Source organism: Alligator mississippiensis, chromosome 2 (assembly GCF_030867095.1).
Source record: "Alligator mississippiensis isolate rAllMis1 chromosome 2, rAllMis1, whole genome shotgun sequence".
NCBI classification, from domain to species: domain Eukaryota; kingdom Metazoa; phylum Chordata; order Crocodylia; family Alligatoridae; genus Alligator; species Alligator mississippiensis.
Genome location: NC_081825.1, coordinates 305,227,168 through 305,248,823, shown reverse-complemented (window position 1 = coordinate 305,248,823; position 21,656 = coordinate 305,227,168). Strand labels below are relative to the sequence as shown.

Below are 21,656 nucleotides of genomic sequence, written 5' to 3'. Positions count from 1 at the left end.
CTATAGGAAACAGGAATTATTTCCTACCATTCCCATGACCAAAATGATACTGAAGTGACCAAAACGGGATGACTCTCTCCTCCATTTCACATCATGATTCTGAAGATTAATTGCATGTAAAATAATAATTAATTTGAAAAGGCCAAACTGCTGATATACTACAGTACAGAAGAGAGCATATTGTGCTATTCACCTCCTAAGAGTCCCAGCCATGATCTCTGCCAGGACGGCTGTGGGTATAGGGGGCTGTACACACTCAGAGATGAAACCCAGAGCTTTCCTGTGCCCTGCCCTGTCTCCAACAGACCAGCCCCACCTTCCCAGGATTCACTGCTCCCTTTTGGGTACCAGGTTCCCTGGGAGAGAAGGAAACAATCCCTGCAATGCCCAGAATACAGTAAGCCTTAATGCAAAAAGAGTACGCACTGCTCCAGATTTTGGCACTAAACATTTTAGCACAGGATCATAATCTCTTTTTTTCTACCCCCCCAAAAAAAAGGGATTTTGGACAGCTTTATAATAGGCCCCTGAAACAGTCTATTCCAACATCCTTCAACACATAATTAACTTGGTAATGCTGATAAATTATTTTATTATTACCATTGTTAATCATTTCAATAGTGCCAGAAATTGAAACAGCCCTTGGCGAATACAGGGTGCACTGGATTCTCTTTCTGAAGACTTTATAATCAAAATGAGGAAAACGGAGAGAAGCAAGAACAGGCGCAGCCCGGCAATCTGAGTGGGGGCAGAGGAAAGGGAAGCAGCTAACTCTCTGAGCTTCCTCTGCAGCGGGTACCTCCGAGAGTCCACCCTGCGATGGACAGACTTCATCCTAAAGGCATAGCCAAGTTTTGCAGCTGCAATACTGTGGACACAAATACGATGGACAGACTTCATCCTAAAGGCATAGCCAAGCATCTGGTTTTGCAGCTGCAATACTGTGGACACAAATACGATGGACAGACTTCATCCTAAAGGCATAGCCAAGCATCTGGTTTTGCAGCTGCAATACTGTGGACACAAATACGATGGACAGACTTCATCCTAAAGACATAGCCAACACTGCAGATGCAAATAACTGCCCCTGTGATCATCTATGTTATCTAGACAGGCTGGGATCAGGTGCACCTGCTAATTAGGTGATTGGGGAGCTCCAGTTTCCAGAGGTCCTGCCAGGTGCTGTTGGTCTTAGAGTTTGGACCTGACTAGCCGCATCTACGTGAGACACTGACTATGCAGTCACCTGCGCAGTCATTTAGTACTTGTGTATGCAAATACTAAATGGCTGCACAGTAACGGCTGTGTACTCAGTGTCTCATGTACTAAATGACTGCGCAGTAGCCGGAGTTACCGCATAGCAGCATCACTGAATGGCTTTTAGATGACGCTGACTGTGCATAGCTCGTTAATACTGCGCAGTAGCATCGCGTCACACTTCGTGCCGTGTGACGCTACGGCACAGCAGTAACGAGCTACTGCGCAGTCATCATCTCGTGTAGACACGGCTACTGAGCTGCAAGTGGTGCAGGACCAGGAGTGTGGAAGGGATGGAAAAGTCCCTTAGGCCGTCCTCACGTTCTGGCGGCCTCCACGACCGCTGAGAGCCGACCGAGGCACTTCAAAGGGAGCAACTTAAGGGCTTCTCCAGCTTCTCTGGGCAGGTAACAGCCCCCTGTTGCCTCACAAACAACACTGTGCAAGAGGGCTGGCAGCTCTGGGGACACGACTGCCCGCGGAGGACCTCACACTGTTCCCACCGCCTAATTATTGTCCAACTGTCCGCTGCTATCAGGATGTGAGCTTGCCTTGTTCCTGCTTTGTATCCCCACGCGTTGGCACTGAAGGAATCCAGCAGTCTAAATCCTTCCCCACCTCTGGGTCATTATGCATTCGTGTCTCATTTTTATTACTAAGCAAAGCAATCAAAATGCCTTTTCCTCTTCGTTGTCACCATCAGGTTTTTGGTATTTTTTTCCCCTGCTTGGAAAATGGTGATTCTGCCTGAGCAGATACGAGGTGCCATCTGCATCTTAACAACCCAGTTAAGCCTACAATAACTCATTATTTTGTCTCAAACCTCCTGTGAAATCCCTTCCCGGTGCACTAACAAGGCTTCCATCCATTTATGATGGTCATTTACTGAGTTGTTTGGTTCTTTTTACTTGGAAATTTGTTGTATTAAAAACCCCATTAAAATTATTGCTCAATATATAGCTCTATAGATATCTCTATAGAAATATAAAATTATTGCTCAATAGATATATCTCTATAGATCTCTCTCTAGAGAGATCTATAGAGCTAGATCTCTAGAGAGAGATCTATAGAGATATATCTATTAAGCAATAATTTTAATAGGGGTTTTAATACAACAAATTTCCAAGTAAAAAAATAAATAAACTCAGTAAATATCTATTTATCTATCTGTCCCCACCCAACTCCCCTTCTCTTACCTAATCCTGTGTCTGTCTGTCTATCTATCCATCTATCTACAGACAGATAGATAGATAGATAGATAGATAGATAGATAGATAGATAGATAGATACTGAGTTTATTTATTTTTTTTACTTGGAAATTTGTTGTATTAAAAACCCTATTAAAATTATTGCTTAATAGATATATCTCTATAGATCTCTCTCTGTAGATAGCTAGATAGCTAGATAGCTAGATCACCAGGAAGGGATTTCACAGGAGTGTCGAGACAAAATAATAAGTTAATGTAGACTTAACTGGGTTGTAGATAGATAGATAGATAGATAGATAGATAGATAGATAGATAGATAGATACAGGATTAGGTAAGAGAAGGGGAGTTGGGTGGGGACTGCAATAATAACAGCTCCTTACCTTAGCTTGGGCCTCAATGACTGCCAGTTGCCATCGACTGGGAAGTATTCCTGACTATGGGAGTTCACCTACAGCCCTGACATTGTCAACTCCTGCAAAAGGTGCGGGACGTGGATCACAGCATCTTAGGTAGGTGATACTAAGAAGAAAGACGTCTAAGGGTCCAGGTGCTGGCTAGCAAAGGGTCCATGAGATTTGAAATGGAAAGCTAGTGCAGCTACTTGTGTCTGCCCAAGAAGGGAAGGCTTAGAAGGAAGGGGTGAGAGCCCACAGCTGCTCTCGTCCTGTGGAAAGCAGGGAAAGAGGGAGCAAGGGCATTTGTTGTGCCAGTGCAAGGGGGACCCAAAGCAGAGGCCTTTTCTAAGGTTATGGTGTGGGAGGAAGAGGTTGGTGCTAAGGGATCACTTTGCCATCAAACCTGCTGGGCTGACCTTGACTTGAGGTTTCATAATGGAAAGAGAGCTTGATTCCTCTTTATTTGTTCTTGGCATCGCACTAGCACATAAGGGCATTAGTCAGGACGCCCTGCACCGTACACAAGGAAAAGACTTGGAACCCAAATACATTGGAGAGCAAAAACAGTCTGCTTAAGGCACTAACCCTGGCATTCACAAGATCTGATAGCCACACAGATTTTCCCTGTGACTTTGCTCAAGTCACTCAGTCTCTCTGTATTTGCATTCCCCACCTGCAACTGGAGACTACACTCTTTTCTGCCTCTCAGCCTCAGGCCATATTGCCAGGGGAAATGTAAGCTCTTTGGGGCAGAGACTGACTCTGAAGCCCTGTGTGCACACCATCTAGCCCAACGGGGCAGGGGGCTGGACTCGATGATCCTCCGGGGTCCCTTCCAGCCCAAATGTCTATGAAATCTATGAGTCTTCGATCTCAAGGGTGACCTCTAGACATGACTGCACGCACAGCAAACATATTGTGTAAGAACCAGAGCGAACGGTTGCTAAACGCCTGCACACAAATGGCCCAAGCCTCTTGCACCAGCAAACTGAAAACCTCACAGCAGTCACTGCCCATTTGTGTGGGGAAGTCAGGCAGAACCGTCCTCCATGCCATCAATACAATAAAACAGACTCGTTTCCTGTTTACCCGGCAGTTTGTTTTTAATTCTCTAACTATTGTGACCAATAGCTAAACATCATTTCCATTACTGTTTTCTTATTGTGCAGCAGTATTTCAGAAAAGTTTCCCCCTCTCCTATGCTCTTCTATCAATACTATCTTGCAATCCAAAATGAAAGCAAGGATTGCGGGTTATCTGCTGGTTCTTATCATCACAATTTATCTTCCCGCTGCTAGGAAAGAAATTATTGAAATATTGCAGGGTCCAGATCTAGTCCCTAATGCATTACAGCCAACAAAATTGTTTGCTGGCTTTGCAGCTGTGATGTTTGGAAAGCATTAATGAAAAAGAATTACACAAGTCACATTAGATTTCCGTGGAAGCTAGCCACTGTCAGGAGACATGCTATTTACCAAAACACACTTAACCAAATCATGGCTTTCTAATTTCAGCACTGTGTTTATCATCAATTATACTGAAATGAAAATCTCCCAGCCAAACAGGATGCAACAATGCTATAAATTCTGACACACAGTTCTACGGTAGCTATTTTCCATTTATTCAATATATGACAGTCTGGTGGTTGTCTCTGAAAAAGAGCCTCTCCCTTTGCTTCTGTCAAACTCATTTTAATATGCCTTTGTTTGCACTGTTTGCTATAAAACAATTCAAGGCCCTCCCTTCTCAAATCTGGTATGATATGAAGTACAGAACAAACCGTGACTCCAGAAAGGGGAGAAGAGCTTTGCTAGTCGGGGCTGCTGGTAGGGAAAAGTGGAAACAGAGAGAAGAGAAGGAGGAGGAGAAACAGGCTTCTCACTGCTTTTGCCTTGAAAATAAATGACCTGTCAGCAGCTTCGTGACCTATTTTGTCTTGTGCAGTTGTTTTTTCAAAGTTTTGAATATTTGATTAACAATTCCCCAGAGTCACCCAATTTTATCTTGAGGTTGCCTCCTGTTTACGAGGCAGTAATCTCCTCCCAAAGTAATAAAGAACAAGGCCTTTGGCCTAGGGGATATCTGGCACGAGCCCTGCCAAGGTTATTACCTCGTAAAGACAAGGCAGCCTTAAGTCACCAGTATAAAAATGACATAATAAAAGAACTACAGACCCTATTTGAGGTTTGCACTTTGAAAGTGCCTCTTTAATAAGTCGAATGCTGTGTAGAGCACTGCGATAAAAGAAAAAAGCTTTCCACAGTGGTTTTATTGATAAACTTTTAATAAAGAAAAACTTTCTATAAATATAGAAAATACTTTGTGTTCTAGCAACATTTTTGAATGCATGTTTAGCTCTGTATATGAGTCAGAGGGAGAAGAATTTGCACTGGCACAGTGCTTTATGACAGAGAGGCTATTTCTCTCCCTCTTGATATCTGGAGCTTGAATTTTGATCTATCTTATAAGACAGAAGTACTGCCCTCACAAATAACTACGCAGACCTGCCAGCAGCATATTGACCCAGATGGCCTCACTCTGGCTTTGTCTCTGTGGCTACATTGACAGAACAAAATGAAGGTGTAATTGTGACATGTACTAGTTTCATCCAGATAGCTTGTGCAATAATATCAGTGTAGATGCTAGAGCATAGTTCAGTATGTGCTAGCAAAGTAATTAGAATTTGCCTAGTGAAGGAAGTCAGTCCAGACACAAGCCGCGGTGCTGTGGATACAAAAGAGAAAATAAAATGATACCAACGAAACGAGATATGAGGCAGAAAGCCATATGGGAAAAGAAAGCATACCCTGAATGACACAAGCCATGTCCATCCAGGAAAAGCACACACCAACCGCTGAAGCTTCCTTAGCCTGACGAAGGGTTTTTGAACCCGAATGTTTGCTTAATAGCTATTTTCCAACCATTTGGGTTGGTCTAATAAAAGATATCAAATTCACCCAAGGAACCTTGTCTGCCTATGTCCTTAGACCAACACAGCTACAACCTAAACCCCTGAAGCCATGTCAACTGCACTTATATTGTATATGGAAAAGGGTGCAAGATTTGCATAGAAAATGAGGGCTGGAAGGGACTTCAGGAGGTCACATCTAGTCCAACCCCCTGCTCCAAGCCCCAGCTACATCATCCTAGAGAAGGCTTTGTCTACCCAGGTCTTAAACACCGCCAAAGATGGAGATCCCACAACCTCTCTGGGTAACCTGGTCCAGTGCTTTATTACCCTCCTTGCAAGAAAGTTTTTTCCTAATATCCAACCGAACCATCCCTTGCTGCCATTTGAATGTTACATTCCTCTGCATGAGTTTTCAAGCGCTAGCAGGGTATACTTGGACGAGGAAGGTGCCATTAGTTCAGAGGAATTATTCATGGGACCAATAGAGAATGCTGCAGCAGAAGATACTAGTCTATCAGCTTGAAAGGAAATGGGTTATGTATTCATGCTCAATCCAACTCCATGCTATTAACACAAAAAGAAAAGCCACCAGTAGTCAAAGGGCTGCAGATAAACCTGATGCTTACAGTGGCAAACGAATCCCCACAATGAAAGCATGTGAAATGAGCACATGGATAACCAACAGCCTGGAAAAGAGATGATGTATAATTGCACCAGGGTAAAAGACCCCACTGCTGACACCTGACACTTAAATCGAAAGCACTTCAGCCGTGGAAATATGTAGGTGGAACTGAATCGATTCAACAACCCCCATGTCAGGCACCACTAGCTAGGACATTTAGTGAAGAGTTTTAACTGAAAAAAATACTAAAACATCCCCAAAATACCAATAAAAATGGGAAGCCTTTCCTCCTTTACATTTTAATATGTGTGGTCTGTAGGGATACATACCCTGGATATTTTATGGTTTCCTTTGGCTCTCATCTGAAACAACTGGTCATCACTTACTGGGACTTAATCTCCCAGTGTATCTGCTTGTGAACCTTGGCTCTGATTAGACACGTACTTACTGTTGTTCTGCCTGGCTTGGTCTTTGGTGGAGATGGGGGAAGAGCAGAGGAGCGTCTTTCATCTTGCCTTCAGACCCCAGCTTAAAAGCCTACGGGAGAAAAGATGATAAATTCAGCACAAGATAAAGAAGGCTGGATCAACCAGAAAAAAGATGGTGCTGCTATCCTGACGCAGATGCCTCCTAGCAAACGCTGCATATAAGTGCTATAGACTGGATCCTGTTTCATCTCTTGGGTACCTAAGTGGACTTAGATGCTTTAGAGTAATTCTTTTCCACCCTACTCAAGTCCTTGAAAACCCATTAATTCATCAACTTTTGTAACAACTGCCATGTTAACCTTTCAGATTGAGTCACAAAAGAAAAGGAAAGGAATGACGATCCACTCGCCTTTTCCATTAACAAGTTTTCAGTGGCTTGCACAGGGTGGAATAATATCCCACGCAGGTGCCTAAGCCCACTGTGCAATGGCTCTGTGCCCGTGCAGGGGCATAAAGGACAGACATAACCTGTGTCTGCCCCTGCAGGGGCTACCCACACCTTTGGCCGGAGGAGATGGGGTAGCAGGAGTCCTGCCATAAATGTGGGTGTACCCATTCAGGGGTCCAGTCTGCATGCTTTGCAGGAGGGTGGAAGCAGGATGAACACTGTGCCCCTGGTGTCAAGAAGGCTACCAGCATCCTGGGATACATTGGGAGGAGCGCTGCCAAAAGATCGAGGGCAGCGATTCTTCCTCTCTATTCAGCACTGGGGAGGCCACAACTGGAGTCCTGTGTCCAGCTGTGGCCCCCCATGACAGAAAGGATGTGGACACATTGGAGAGAGTCCAGTGGAGGGCAATGAAAATGGTTTGGAGGATGGGGGACAGGACTGGTGAGGAGAGGCCGAGGGAACTGGGCTGATTTAGTCTGCAGAAGAGAAGACCAAGAGGGATTGAATAGCAGCCTTCACCTCCCTGCCGGGGGGCTGCAAAGAGGATGGAGCTGGGCTGTTCTCAGTGAGTCACGTGACAGAGCAAGGAGCAATGGGCGCAAGCTGCAGCAAGGGAAGTTGAGGTTGGATATTAGGAAAAAACTCTCACTAGGAGGGTGGTAAAACACTATAACAAGTTACCTAGAGAGGTGGTGCAGTCTCCATCCTTGGATGTGTTTAACACCCAGGTAGACAAAGCCTTGTCTGGGATGATGTAATCGGGGCTGGTCCTGCTGTGAACAGGGGGTTGGACTGGATGTGACCTCCTGAGCTCCCTTCAACCATTGTTGTCTATGACTATATTCCTCCCCACAGCTCCAAAGCAAGGGGGTATTGTGCCTCTGAGCTGCAGGCTCCTCTTGCACTGCTGCTGGAGATTCAACAGTTTTTGCCTCAGATATGAAAGGAGTGGCAAAACAAGAGCTGGGCCCTCCTTGACTGGGGCTGGCAATTTCCAAACAAATAGCCAATTAGAGAGGCACTTTAATGACTGAACATCCTGCCGCAAAGATTTGTGCTGCCTATTACAAAAGAAGCAGAAAACCGACATGAGAATTTGAAGCAGAGGCTGTTTTTCTGTATCCAAGTGTTGCTGGGAGAGTTAGGCAGATACTGAGCACTTCAGAAAGCCTCGTTCGACAGTCCCACATGCCACCAAATACAAGGGGCCAGAATCATCGCCTATGGCACAGGGAGCTGTGAACGACACTGCCTGACCCAAACAGCTCCATTTCAAGCATGTTTTCTCTTACTCTGAAAACAAGACAAAAAACTTTTTGAAGTATGTGCCAGGCTGAAGCTTTTTTTACTTTTATGCCACTGGAAACAATTTCTCCTGCTTAAGTAAACTGAGATGAGTATATTCCTATGGGAGAGAAGAGGAGAAGAATGGAGTAAAGGGCAGACTCGGTCCCCTGTGTAGTGATCACCAGTCTCAAAGCACACAGGCATATGTGACTGAGAAGAACGACACAACAGGTTTTATTCTGGAGCAGTAGGCAACCCCTGCAGACCTTATGTCTGCCTCTCCCTGACTGACTGGATAGCTGCTCAACTGAGGGACCATCTCCCATGGACTAACTCAGCCTCATTACTTGGAGATTATCTTTACACTGCAACTTCTCTCACTAAACCCTGCATCTCACAGTAATGCCCTGTGCCACTTTGGATCATGGTGTGAACTCAGCTGTTGGAAGACATTAAACACCAAAGCCACAACTCGGGATGTGACAGAAATGGGGGAGATGATACTTCGCTCTTGGCAAGTTTGAACATATTTCTGACACTTGTGCTGTACTTTCAGAAGAGACAGGCAGGACACACCATGATGCCACCCTCTATCACCCACATGGTAAACTTTCAAATGAGCATCTTTGTCTTTTCCCCAGTCAAGCTAGTCTAATTGCTTGGCCAGAAGCTCATTACTAACATCTACAGGCCAGATCATTATGTTCTTCCACATGTCTCCTCCACATACCCCTTTGCTGTGAAGTCTCTCAAACCAGTTAGTCGAATGAGACCACTGCCAATCACGCTGACCAGTACTGCTGCATTGTTTCCATGTCCTCCTCTCCTATCTCTGCAGCCACCTCTTGTCTCTCAACTCACGGTGAGATTTTAAACTCTTTGCACAGGATCCATATTTTTGTATGTGTCTGTCCTCCAAGGGAGTCCCCAGTCCATGACTAAGCTTCCAACAATAATACAAACAGCATGCACTTCAATCCTGGACAAAGTCTCTTTCTACAAAAAAAACCCCACATTTTCTTCACATTTGAAAAGGTTTGAAAGGGCCTTGTTACAGGGTAATTTTGGGCAGTTTCTGGAGCTCCTAACCCCTGAATTGAATGAATGTTAACACTTTTAAGTGGCTTAAAGCATTCATTATTTGCCTTAAATTTGTACCATTCCAGGGCAGGGCTATAAAATCATAGAAAATGAGGGTTAGAAAGGACCTCAGGAGACTCAAAGGCAAAACCAGCCCCAACTACAACATCCCAGCCAAGGCTTTGTCTAGCCAGGTCTTAAACACCTCCAAGGATGGAGACTGCACCACCTCTCTGGGTAACCTGTTCCAGTGCTTCACCACCCTCCTAGGGAGAAAGTTTTTCCTAACATCCAACCTGAACTTCCCTTGCTGCAACTTGAGCCCATTGCTCCTTGTCCTGCCATCTGCCCCAATGAGAACATCCCAGCTCCATCCTCTTTCAAACCACACTTCAGGGAATTGAAGGCTGTTTTAAATCCCCCCCTGTCTTCTCTTCTGCAGACTACAGACTTATCTCTAATCCACCTAATTTTGCTCCTGTTCCATTAAGGTATGGCCACTCCAGGCAGCTACTCCACCCACGCTAAAGTCCTCCAGCTTCCCAGGATGCAATGACCCCTCAGGTGAGTGGGGATGCTGGAGTGCAGCAGGGCTGGGCACGGTGCCTCATATCCGAGGCATGTTGGGTCGAGTGAACACCATATCCCTGAAGTGCCAGGCAGCCGTGGTGCCCCCACGGCCACAGAGACCAGCCCTGCTGCCACCGGGAGCAGAGCCAGTCCTGCCCGTAGCTCCTTGTCTTGCCCCTGCTCACCAAGCCACTAGTGGCAAGTCATGGCTGTGCAGGGGAGAGGCAGTCAGAGCCATTGTTTCCCCTGCGTGACTGCTCCACTAAGTTAATCAACGCTAAACTGATTAACATTTGTGCATTTTTCTGTGCAAGGTGCAACAAAGCCCGAAGTCATGCCCAGCTGTATCATTTTTATTATTTGCGACTACCAGGTATGCCCAAGATGTGACTTTATTCCACATCCTGCTGCGCATCGGCTGCATCAGTTGCATACATTTTACCTAGCCTGGTATTATAAGCAGTTTCTATGTAAAGTAAATAAATCAAACAATATCCACTGCTTGCAAATAAATGTGCTAGATCCAAGTATTTCTGCACTTTGTAGGCCACTTATCTGCGCCACATCATATTTTTTCACAGCCCATTTCCATCTGTTTCCCTGAGAATTGGTAATGTTCCACGCTGCGTATTCTGATCCCATAGCATAACACTGGAATTAAATGTCACTCACAATTCAGATCGAATGCGTGTCAACAAAATAAAAACAAGGAAAGAAAGAAAGAAAGAAAGAAAGAAAGAAAGAAAGAAAGAAAGAAAGAAAGAAAGAAAGAAAGAAAGAAAGAGGCACTGCAATACCAGGCCGATGCGTGGAGTGGATGGAGCAAGCTCCGAGTCCATCTCCCAATTCCAAAAATCCATTTAATATAAAGTCCTCACATCGAGGACATACCAGATACTAAACTGATAAGAAAGAAAGAACAGAAAGACAACGAGTGCTCTTCTCCAGTATTATATCTAGCCCTGGTATTTTTTTGATGTTTCTCATTTCTGTGTTCTTTATGTGATTTGTTCAGTACAGTATTCTCTACTGCTGGATGCAAAACACTTTTCTACTACATGGAGTTTGGTGCAAGAATCCAGCTATAAAAAGAGAAAGTTAGTGACCTCATTTGTATTCAGAATACACAGTAAAATATCATGGTTTTCTCTATGTTTCCTGGGTAATGCTATGAAAGTATTAAGAGGTGACCAGTTCTTGAAATTGTTTCTCAGCTGACCTTCGTCAAGGCTCATACTGAATTTCACTGGATTTTTAACAGTGTAAAGGCTTCGATGTATAGCTGGTCAGAAATTCTGTAGTTGAAAGGGGTTCGTTTTCACAAGAAATGTTGATGTTTTCTTGAAAAAACAAGAAAAAGCCCGATCACTCATCCAGGCAAATATTTCAGTCCTTGGCACCTCCCTGGAGTTGAGTTTCAGGTGCTTCATCTTTTTTGTCTCAGCCCAGACCACATCTACCCTTATGCACAATTGCCATGCAAGTGTAGTGGGAGCACTGCTTCTTGTCAGTGAAAAGAGGGACACAATTAGCCGGGCAAGTCTGAAGTCAAGTTGAAGGCAGGGTAGAGTTGAACCTTATAGACTAACCAAAGTATGTGTGGGGGAGGTACATAGATAAAGGTAGAGCTATATGTATAAAACACACATTTTTTGCAAGCTGAATCTCACTTCATCAGATACCATAACAGGATGTGCCAAAAGTGAAGTCTAAGAAGTGAAAGGTTGGATGGGCAAGGGTATATTTCATTGGAAATGCAGCTGGACCTGGAGTCTGGTGTGGGCACCCAGGATACAGCTCCCGCGAGGCACCCGCTATTGATTTAGCTGAAATCACATGGCTGAAATAACTGCTTTTGAAGCTTTGCTACAAACCGATTTTTCTCTTCTATGGAGAATTTCAAAGAACATGATTATATATATATATCTATATATATATATATAGATATATATATATCTATCAAAACCCTTTATATACACCTAAACTTCAAACTACAGAGTTCTCCATGCACATACAAACTCACAAAAGGTTTATTTTAAATGCAATGGTGAGGGCTTAGTAGGAATGGATGCAAAACTGGGGATGAACTCCAGGGATGTAACAGAAACTCAGTGTCACAGGGAAATAAGGCCTGCTTGGCCCATAGCAAACTGAGGGTCCTCCCACACGTTGAAATTAAGGCTGGATAGAAACCAGCTATAGAGCTATTACACATTTTCAAAACCTAATTTTGTAGCTGATTGTCATTTTGTATAGCTGGATAGGTACTTGTGTGGAGCCATAATCACTTTGGTCTAAATTTATTTCACAATGAAAAAGTTAATTGCGTGAACATTTGTGCATGTGGCCGCTCTTAATTTGCACATGCGGTCAATCTAAATGTATTGTGCGACTAACCAGTGAATTGTGTAATATATGTAAATATTCCCATTTCAGAAATGTTTTAGTTTGCAAGCCACTTACTTCTGCAAGTGGCTGGGCTGTTAGAGGCCAGTGATCTGTAAATCATGAAGGACATGTCCTCCGCCCTAACTCCAACCGACGGCAGCTGAAGCAAAGGGACCTGACCCTAATTCTCCCTTCACCATGACTGTGTCATTCCCCTTCTTCTGCACTCTCATTAAGGGGAAAATGTCTCTGCTTCTTCTCGTACGAGGGAGGCAGAGCAGTCAGCAGAGGACACTGTTGTTAATTTAATGGTGACCCCTATTCACATGCCCGGGATCTGAAGTTTACTGAGTGGTGCTCATAGTTCGGTTACATCGGTACATCAAGGAGACCAGCCACGGGACAAGGTCATACCATCCAATCTACATGCAAAAGCTGACAACGTGACACAGGCACTGGTATAGACTTCAGAACCTTTCATCTCCATCTCACGTTGCAAGTAAAACTGCCCTAAATCTTCATTGCCCCAATTCACTCCTGTTGCATTGGACATAAAGCCTGTATGTCACCAAAAACCCACATGCTACTCCACAGTAACTCATAATCAACCCTTGCACTTTATTTTTTTTTTTAACCAGTGCTACCCCTTTGACAGTGACCTTATTATTCGAGCCTGGGGTGATAGGTTTAAAATGAATCCTGAGGCCAACCACACTAGAAAGTCCAAGAAAAATAAAAGGCTTCAGAGGATGGCAGCAGCAAGAATAGAGGCTTGTGGAATGGCTTAGGTGGACTTTTTCTTTAAAAAAAAAAAAAAAGAAAAGAAATTACAACCAATTCATTTAGAAGCAAAAATGCAATCAGAAAAGGATAATGTGGAGAAATAGTATGAGCTGGATTGGCCAGATATCCCTGCAGATGATGAATGTATGTGGGAAAATGAGGTTCTGAATAATTGAAATAATTTTCAATGGATGTCATAGATTCATAACAGAGAATGACTGAGAATAAACCTCTGGGTCTCCCACGCAGGTCTCCTAATAGCCTGTTCCCAGCAAGTCACTTTCTGGCACTTTATCCAAGGCCTATTTAAATGTACCCATTATTTATACTGGACAACAACCCACAGTCTGAAGGGCCACCATGCCCAGAAGCTTGTCACAAGTCCCTCAAAAACCTTCCCTCTCAACTTCATCCCAATCTTCACTGCCTGCCTTACTCCAGCACCCTTAAAAACTCTTCTCTCACCGTGGGAGTTTGCACTAATTTTGGTTTGATTCAATATATGTGCAGAGCCTAGGGATGTGATGGAGTCTGCCATGCACAGCGCCAGACACCCACCCATCTTCCAGATTGTTAATCAAGATATTGAACGTAACTGTCTTCAGCACCAACCCCCGGGGCACTCCACTTGATACTGGCTGCCAACTAGAAATTGAGCCATTGATCACTAACCATTGGCCCTGACAAGCCAGCTTTCTATCCACCTTACAGTCCATTCATCCAACCTGTACTTCCTTAGCTTGCTTGCAAGAATGCCATGGGAGACCATTTCAAAAACTTTGCTAAATTAACTCTTCATGTAGAAAGGATATCAGGAAACCTTTTGTAAGACATGCACTCTGTTTGCAATTACATGCCTTAAAGGTTTCTCCACTTTGATGGGACAGTAGTTAGTCAAAAGTACCCAATATCTACTGATCATCAATATTTTCCCTAAAGTTTAGAATGAGGCTTTAGAGTGCTTGCAGATCTTTATCTGGGTCTTGTTTGGGTAGGTTGAAAAGCCAGAGGTTTTATATGGACCTGGGCTTCGAAAAAAGTTGCCTTTATAATACTGTTTATGGCTCTGGTAACACATCCTCCTACATTTCTTATTTGTTTCATTTCTAAATGGAGCATCTTCACATTCTTCTAGAGCCAAGGCTCTTTTGGAAACATAAATCTCTCAGGGTTTATGTTATCACAAGAAAAAGCATGGGCTGGTTCCAATGGTTTTCACAGGCGTCTTCATTTACGTGCCCCTCAAAACAAAACAAAGCAGGCTCTTGCCCTGGGAGGGTGATATAAATTAGCAAGGTTAGTCACCTAGGATTCCTACATCAGCTACAGGGAAAGTCAAGTTCCTTCAAAGGGGCAAGGCAGAGCACCCAGGGGCTGACCAGAGCAGCCTCTGAGCTAGCGGTAGGAAATGCTTGTTGACGGGTTTCCGAGTACTTGCCCCTCCCCAGAGCAGCTAAGTCAGGGGTACACACCGGGCACCTCTGCCCCTTGGTCTCCAGGGACCCCAGAGGGTGAAGACCAACCCAGGTCCAGACCAGGACACTTCATGCAGACCAACAGCATTGAGTTAGTTTCCAAGCACAGCACCTGCAGCAGCTACAGTCACTCTGAAGACGATAGTGAGGCTGGTATGGCCGCCCATGGACACCGTTCATCATCCTAGTGGTTAGAGTGCCCACCCAGGAAGTGGGAAACCCAACGTCTTTCTCAGATGGGTGGGAATTCAAAGATGCATCTCTTACTCCTGGAAATACCAGGATATAGAATAGAGGGGCTCCCTCCTCCCTCCAGAAGATACTTTTGTAACCAGGTATGGAAGAATAGAGGAGCTAGAAGGAGATGACAGCCTGTTGCTGCTCCACCGTCTTTATCCTCCTGACTTGCATTCTTGTTTCCACAGCTCATTCAATAGAAAACCAACAATGTTATGAACGGATGGAGGAGTCCCTAAGGGCTCGCGGCTGTGTGAAAAGTTAGACGAAGCAAAACCAAATCAAGGGATTGGGAATCAATGAGGTACATCCTTGTGAGAATGATACTGCACCTGCCAGTATTGGGGAAACACTGGTTGCAAACAGCAGCACCATCCCAGGATATAGCTTGGCATTAGCAGGAGGTGTTTGGCTTGGACAGACGTGTGCTGTGCAGGGATGATGCCACCTCTTCACAACATCAGAAAGGCAAGATGAGGAGCGTGGACTTAACGACATCGTACACCCAGGTCTCAGCAGGATGAGGCAACTGAACCCCTGGACAAGATGCAACCAGTCCAGTGGACTCACTGCAGTCTAACAGTAATGGTATTGATGTCCTGGTGGGGATTCCCAGGTCACTGCAACAATACAAGGCAACTCCTACGTTAACCAGGCATGAGTTGCCCATATGTATTTGAAATGTATGTATGTCAATGCTGATGATGATTATGGCAGAGTGTAGCTAGAAACCTGTTGGCCAGGCCTCTCTTGGTCTGCTGTAAATGGTACCATGTAAACCAGTACAGCCTGTTCCATGGTTGGGTTGTCAGCAACTAAATTGATTCCCTTACCTGGGCTAGTTTGGGTCAGGACACCCAGCAGAACTAAAACCAGGACCTGCCAAAGGGTGGATGAGCTCCCTGCCAGCCAACAGCCATCCACACCTGGAAAGGAGATGGGTGCTGCCAGGTCACTTTGCAGGAAGAATCACCAATGATGCACAGCATCTAAGGTGCCCCAATGGTCATAACAGCCTCGGGACTGGCTTGACTTGACTTGTAGCTAGGAAGGTGTGGGAAGCTGCTCCTTTAACACTTCACAAGACCTGATTGGGATCGGTTGTGTTGTGCAGGGGCCAGCACAGCAGATGGAGGGCAGCGATTCTTCCCCTCTGTTCAGCACTGGGGAGGCCACATCTGGAGTCCTGTGTCCAGCTGTGGGCCCCCCACTACAGAAAGCATGTGGACACGTTGGAAAGAGTCCAACAGAGGGCAATGAAAATGACTTGGGGGCTGGGGCACATGACTTGTGAGGAAAAGCTGAGGGCACTGGGCTGATTTAGTCTGCAGAAGAGAAGACCGAGGGGGATTGAATAGCAGCCTTCACCTCCCTGCAGGGTGGGTCCAAAGAAGATGAAGCTGGGCTGTTCTCAGATGACAGAACAAGGATCAATGGGCTCCAGTTGCAGCATGAAAAGTTGAGGTTGGATAATAGGAGAAACTTTCTCATTAGGAGGGTGGTGAAGCCCTGGAGCAGATTACCCAGAGAGGTGGTGCAGTCTCCATCCTTGGAGGTGTTTAAGACCCAGATAGACAAAGCCCTGGCTGGGATGATGTAATTGGGGCTGGTCCTGCTTGGAGCAGGGGGCTGGACTGGATGTCACCTCCTGACGTCCCTTCAACCCTCCTTGTCTATGAGTCTATAATGGTCTATATATCAGAACAGCAAGATCATTGTACAGTGCGACTTGTTTTTAATGTAAGCAGCCATGTAACTGTAAAAATCTATATTTATATGATTTAGGGCAGGGCTGTTCCAAAGTCAGTCCATGAATACATGGGGTCTTTGAGAGGTTAAAATGAAACCCTTTCCCTCCTTCCTGCTTCCCTCCTTCCCCCATCCCTCCAGTTTCTTGAGGAAAGCCCTTATCAAACAAGAGCTGCCATTCCAAAAGTTCTCAGAAAAAGAAAAAGAAGCAATAAATTGTTTTTAAAAAGTTTTTAAGACCTTAAGTATTAAGTATGTTTAAAAAAGACTATTTTGATACCTTGAAAACCTCACCAGAACTCAATGAGGCAAAGTTGCAAAGCACTACCAAAGGATTAGCATAAAATGTTTCCTGTAATGAATCTAATGGGATGGTGAAATGCTGCTGTAATTTAAGATTCTCATTAAACTGTTTAAATTGGTAAACCCATGCATTTCTAGAGGAGAAACACATGCTTATTTCTGGTCAAGGGGAAGAAGTAGTGGTATTTAATTCAAATTTAAGGCTCTTGAAAGACATTTCCATGCCTGTCTCAAGACAACTCTCTGAATGTCTTCTTTTAAGTAACTGATTTAATGACTTTGCTCTCATAAGACTTCATTAGGATTAGGTACATATATACATTGTTTAGGTCATCTATAATATACCACAAAGGACTCACCCATGGGCAAAAAAAATCTTACTTATCCAAATTAGAGTGAAATAGGGTTAAGATCTTGCTTTGGGAAGTGAGGGGAGGGGGTTTTGTGGGCAAAGCCACATGTAAAGGCATAATTTCCATTAAAGCTCTTGAGGGAGAGATGCAAAAAGAGACTGTAACAGAAGTAGCTGTTATGCAAGGTTTATCTAATTAAAAAAAAGTCTTTCTTTATCAATGAAATAATAATTATTAACAATGGAGATTACTTTCCTGTAACTGTGGTATTCCCTACAGCATAGCAAAGACCCTTAGTGAAAGAGAGAGGATAAATTTCACCTCTAATTTCTGGTTTCTGCCCACTATTTCTTTAACCTCTGAATATTTAGTAACATTTAGATAAAATCCCTAGCCACTCAGCCACTTGCAATTCCCTTTTCTGTGCTATGGGTTAGTTCTGGGTCTTCTCACAATCTCTGTCTCAATGTTTTCTCCTAAATCCCAATCACAATCTGGTTTCTTATCAGAGACTCACTCCCTGCCACCCCTTATCCCTTCAGAAGTGCAAGATTGGCTCATCACCCTTCAACCAGCCCCAGATTTTGCTGCTGCTTCTATTCTATTTTAAACAACATCACTCACAGGCTTCATTTTTAATGTGGAGTGCAGTACACACTTCAAATCTCTCTGTTGCAGCTTCATAGTGAGCCTCTTCTGTCTGAGTTAACTGAAAACTATCAAAAACATCAAGTGCTTCAGAGCCAGCTATCGTCAGAAATAAATCTGATCGTCGCCTTCCTTGTGACAGCCACTGCTTGCAGAGACAGAGTAAAGCTCTGTTTAAACCTTTCCCCATTTCCTACATATTTCTGGAGAGTTTCAACATGGATGGGGTTTCTTTAGTGGCCTGACTTCCGGGTAGCTTGTTTTACTTCTGTACCGTGGAAGGAAAGAAAACGGGACTGAGAAACTTGCAGTCTGGCCCTCCCGTTAACCACCACCTGTGGCATTTGCCAAAATCACAGACAATTCAGGCTGGAAGGGACCTCAGGAGGTCACATCTAGTCCAACCCCCTGCTCCAAGCAGGACCAGCCCCAACTACATCATCCCAGACACGGCTTGGTCTGCTCAGGTCTTAAACACCTCCAAGGATGGAGACTCCAGCAGGGAGTCCGTGGCTGTAGGATCAGCTTTCTTACCCCTCCATGGACTCATCTTGACTTTTTATTTGACCTGTGGGAGTGATCATCCTCAACCGTGAGGGATAACAGCCACCACCGACTTATGTACCATGAAGCCACTTTCACATCTCACAAGAGCTGTCATTTACCGGGTCAGATGGTGGGTCCAGCACCCTGTCTCATGCCGTGGCAGAACGGATGCTAAAGAGGACCTTGAACAGGGTGAATCCAAACAGTTGCATCCTCTTCTCCTCTCCCAGTCCTACTCCCAATGCACAACACAGTTGTAGACTCTTCTGTCCTCCACAACTTGGTCTTGTCTTGGCCAAACTATATTTTTTTTGAAATTCCTCTCTTTGGGGTAACAGGCAGTTGGAGATAACTGGTGGAAGACACTGGAGGAAAAGAGAGAAAGGAAGGTGAATCTGGCACTTTCATCCACCTCTTTCTTACGAGGCAGGTGGGAGCAGAAAGACTTTAAAACTGAACTTTTCAAATGCCTAAAATGGAGCTGATTATTTTTCTTTAATACAACATGCTTAAACTATATAAGTCAGTATTATGGTACACAGCAGCGCACTACAATACACATCATCTTAATTGCAGGGATTTGTGGAAGAAAGTGATTCTTCCATATCTGACAGTACAATGGACCCGTTGTATTCGGATATTCTGCTGAGTCTCCTGACTACGGCTGTCCCATGATAAACGATCTTCAGTGACCACTTGAAGGCAAAAGCATTTTAAAAACAACAGGACGCATCTTTTGTGAATAATACATCAAAATAACTGAATGATAAGTACGGAGATGAAACCTGAACGACTCGCTCACACTGAGGTGTGTCTGTTCTTTCCGTACTGCAATAAAATGAGTGCTTTTACAGTCCCCAAACTTCAGTTATGCTACATTAAACCTGACAGAGCTATTTTAAGGCAGAAAAGCTTCCACATTAGTGACAAAATGCTGAGACTAAGCAACTCAGACAGGCACCAGAAAAGTTATTGTTACTGCAGGCAAGTCCCATCATAGCCACTGGGGCATTTGGTTTCCATCAGCAGTTGCCCTTTTATCTAGCAAACAATGTATTTACTGTCACCCTCATCCAGAAAACATTTATGACAGCAATATATATCAGAGAAAAGAAGTGATCTGAGTGTGTCAGAGGCCAAAGTGAAGCAGGATGAGCGGCTGTAACGAAAGCCCAAGAGCAGGAAGACACAGCCAAAACTTCTCTGCCCAAGGCTTCCTTCTGAAATGGTTGAAGGCCTAGACGTGTATTCATTATACTCTCAATGCATTACCACAATACCACAGTCCACTGCATACCATGGCTTAGACTCAACAGAGATTGGACCTGGAGAGAAATGTTCCCAGCCCCTCTGTTCCTGGCTTTCAAACAACTCCCTACCCTTGTGCAGCTCATTGTCAGAAGCAAACTTTCTACTGCCCAACTTCGAGTGGGACACAGCCTTGCCTGCCAAGAAATGCTTACCCTGTCAGCACACCTCCACTGCCACTACTATCAACACGCCCCATAAAAAACCATCTGAGTTCCTACACCTGCCTTTCCCAAAACACGATATACCTGATCCAATGCACCAGGTGCCCTCCTGGCAACTACGTGGGTGAAACTAAACAGCAACTATGCACCAGAATGAACTCTCACCAAATATATATATATAAAGGACAGAGACATACACACCACTGTGCTGCATTTGGCTTGTTCTGGTGAGACCTGATGAAAAATCTCTTGCATTTGAAAGCTTGCCTAACTGTTGGTACACTAAAAGATATAACCCTAAGAAGTCCAAAAAAAAAAAAGCACATTATATTTATCAGACAACGAAAACAATCAGTTGAGACAGACTAAATGCTCGTTAAGTTATTTCATCTCGACAGGGCAATGAGTCATACCAGTGATCATATAGTATACCGCTCAGTCTGGGACCATTTTGTCCGTGGTGCCATCAAATGTAATGGCAACCTGTGAACTCAGTTAAACTTTGAGTGTGAAACTTATCAACTCAGTTCAGCTACTCTGGGAATATTCAAGTGTAGAAACCGCTGTATGAACAATACATCAAAGCAAGCCTTTGTTTGCACTTGAGAACCTGGTAGCAACTCAGCAGTAAGTATTGGCTGGGTCTGGGTCTGAATTAATACTCAATCAGTGCAGAAAACTCAAAGTCCTATGCAGCTGACCTTCAAAGAAGATACTAGCTGACATTAAAAAAACCTCTTAAAAAGCTAATGCAATTGTTTTGTTTTGCTTTTTATTCAACTCCAAATAATTCCTGTCTCTTCCATACCAAACATGTGGAAATGACTTAGAAATTGATAATGAGAATTGTAAGGTCAGGAAGATCATCCCAAACTTGGTTCTTAATTTCTGAACCAATTTGCTTAGTGTCTCTGTAGTCTGTTAGTGGAAGCTTAACAGATCTGACAGCTAATTAATTATAGAGCAAGATTGGAGACTGGACAGCAGTGGTGGCAGAGGAGAATTCATCTTTTGTAAGTCTATCCATTTTCTTGGCATGGAAAGGAATACCGCTAGGAAAGCTTGGTTTATCTTCCAGCTCCAAAAAGGAAATCAAACACGACACAAACAATTACTTCTGTATTCTGGGGGAAATGCACTCTTTAAGTCCAAAACATGGAAATACACTCACATTCTGACATCAGAGATATATATAGAGACAGAGAGAGACATACAATATATATATTTAAGAGTGCACATCTCTAGCTATAGATATATAGATATATATAGATAGATAGATCTTATATATATATAATTTCCAATATGTCTATATATATATAGACATATTGGAACTCTATGACGTTTATAAAATATTTTACAAAAAAGGGTACGAATGCAGAGACGGAGTACAGTTTCACCAGAGAATGATATATAAATGGAAAGCACATATGCAAACAAAAAGAGGTACACAGCCCCAAGACTTAAAAAATTCCTGCTAAATTATGCCAGTACT

At 43.9% G+C, this 21,656-nt stretch overlaps 1 pseudogene; it reads right to left on the bottom strand.

Annotated features, from left to right (window-relative positions):
- Positions 1 to 10,973: 10,973 nt before the first annotated feature.
- LOC132248976 (U2 spliceosomal RNA) lies at positions 10,974 to 11,149 on the bottom strand (annotated as a pseudogene).
- Positions 11,150 to 21,656: the final 10,507 nt, after the last annotated feature.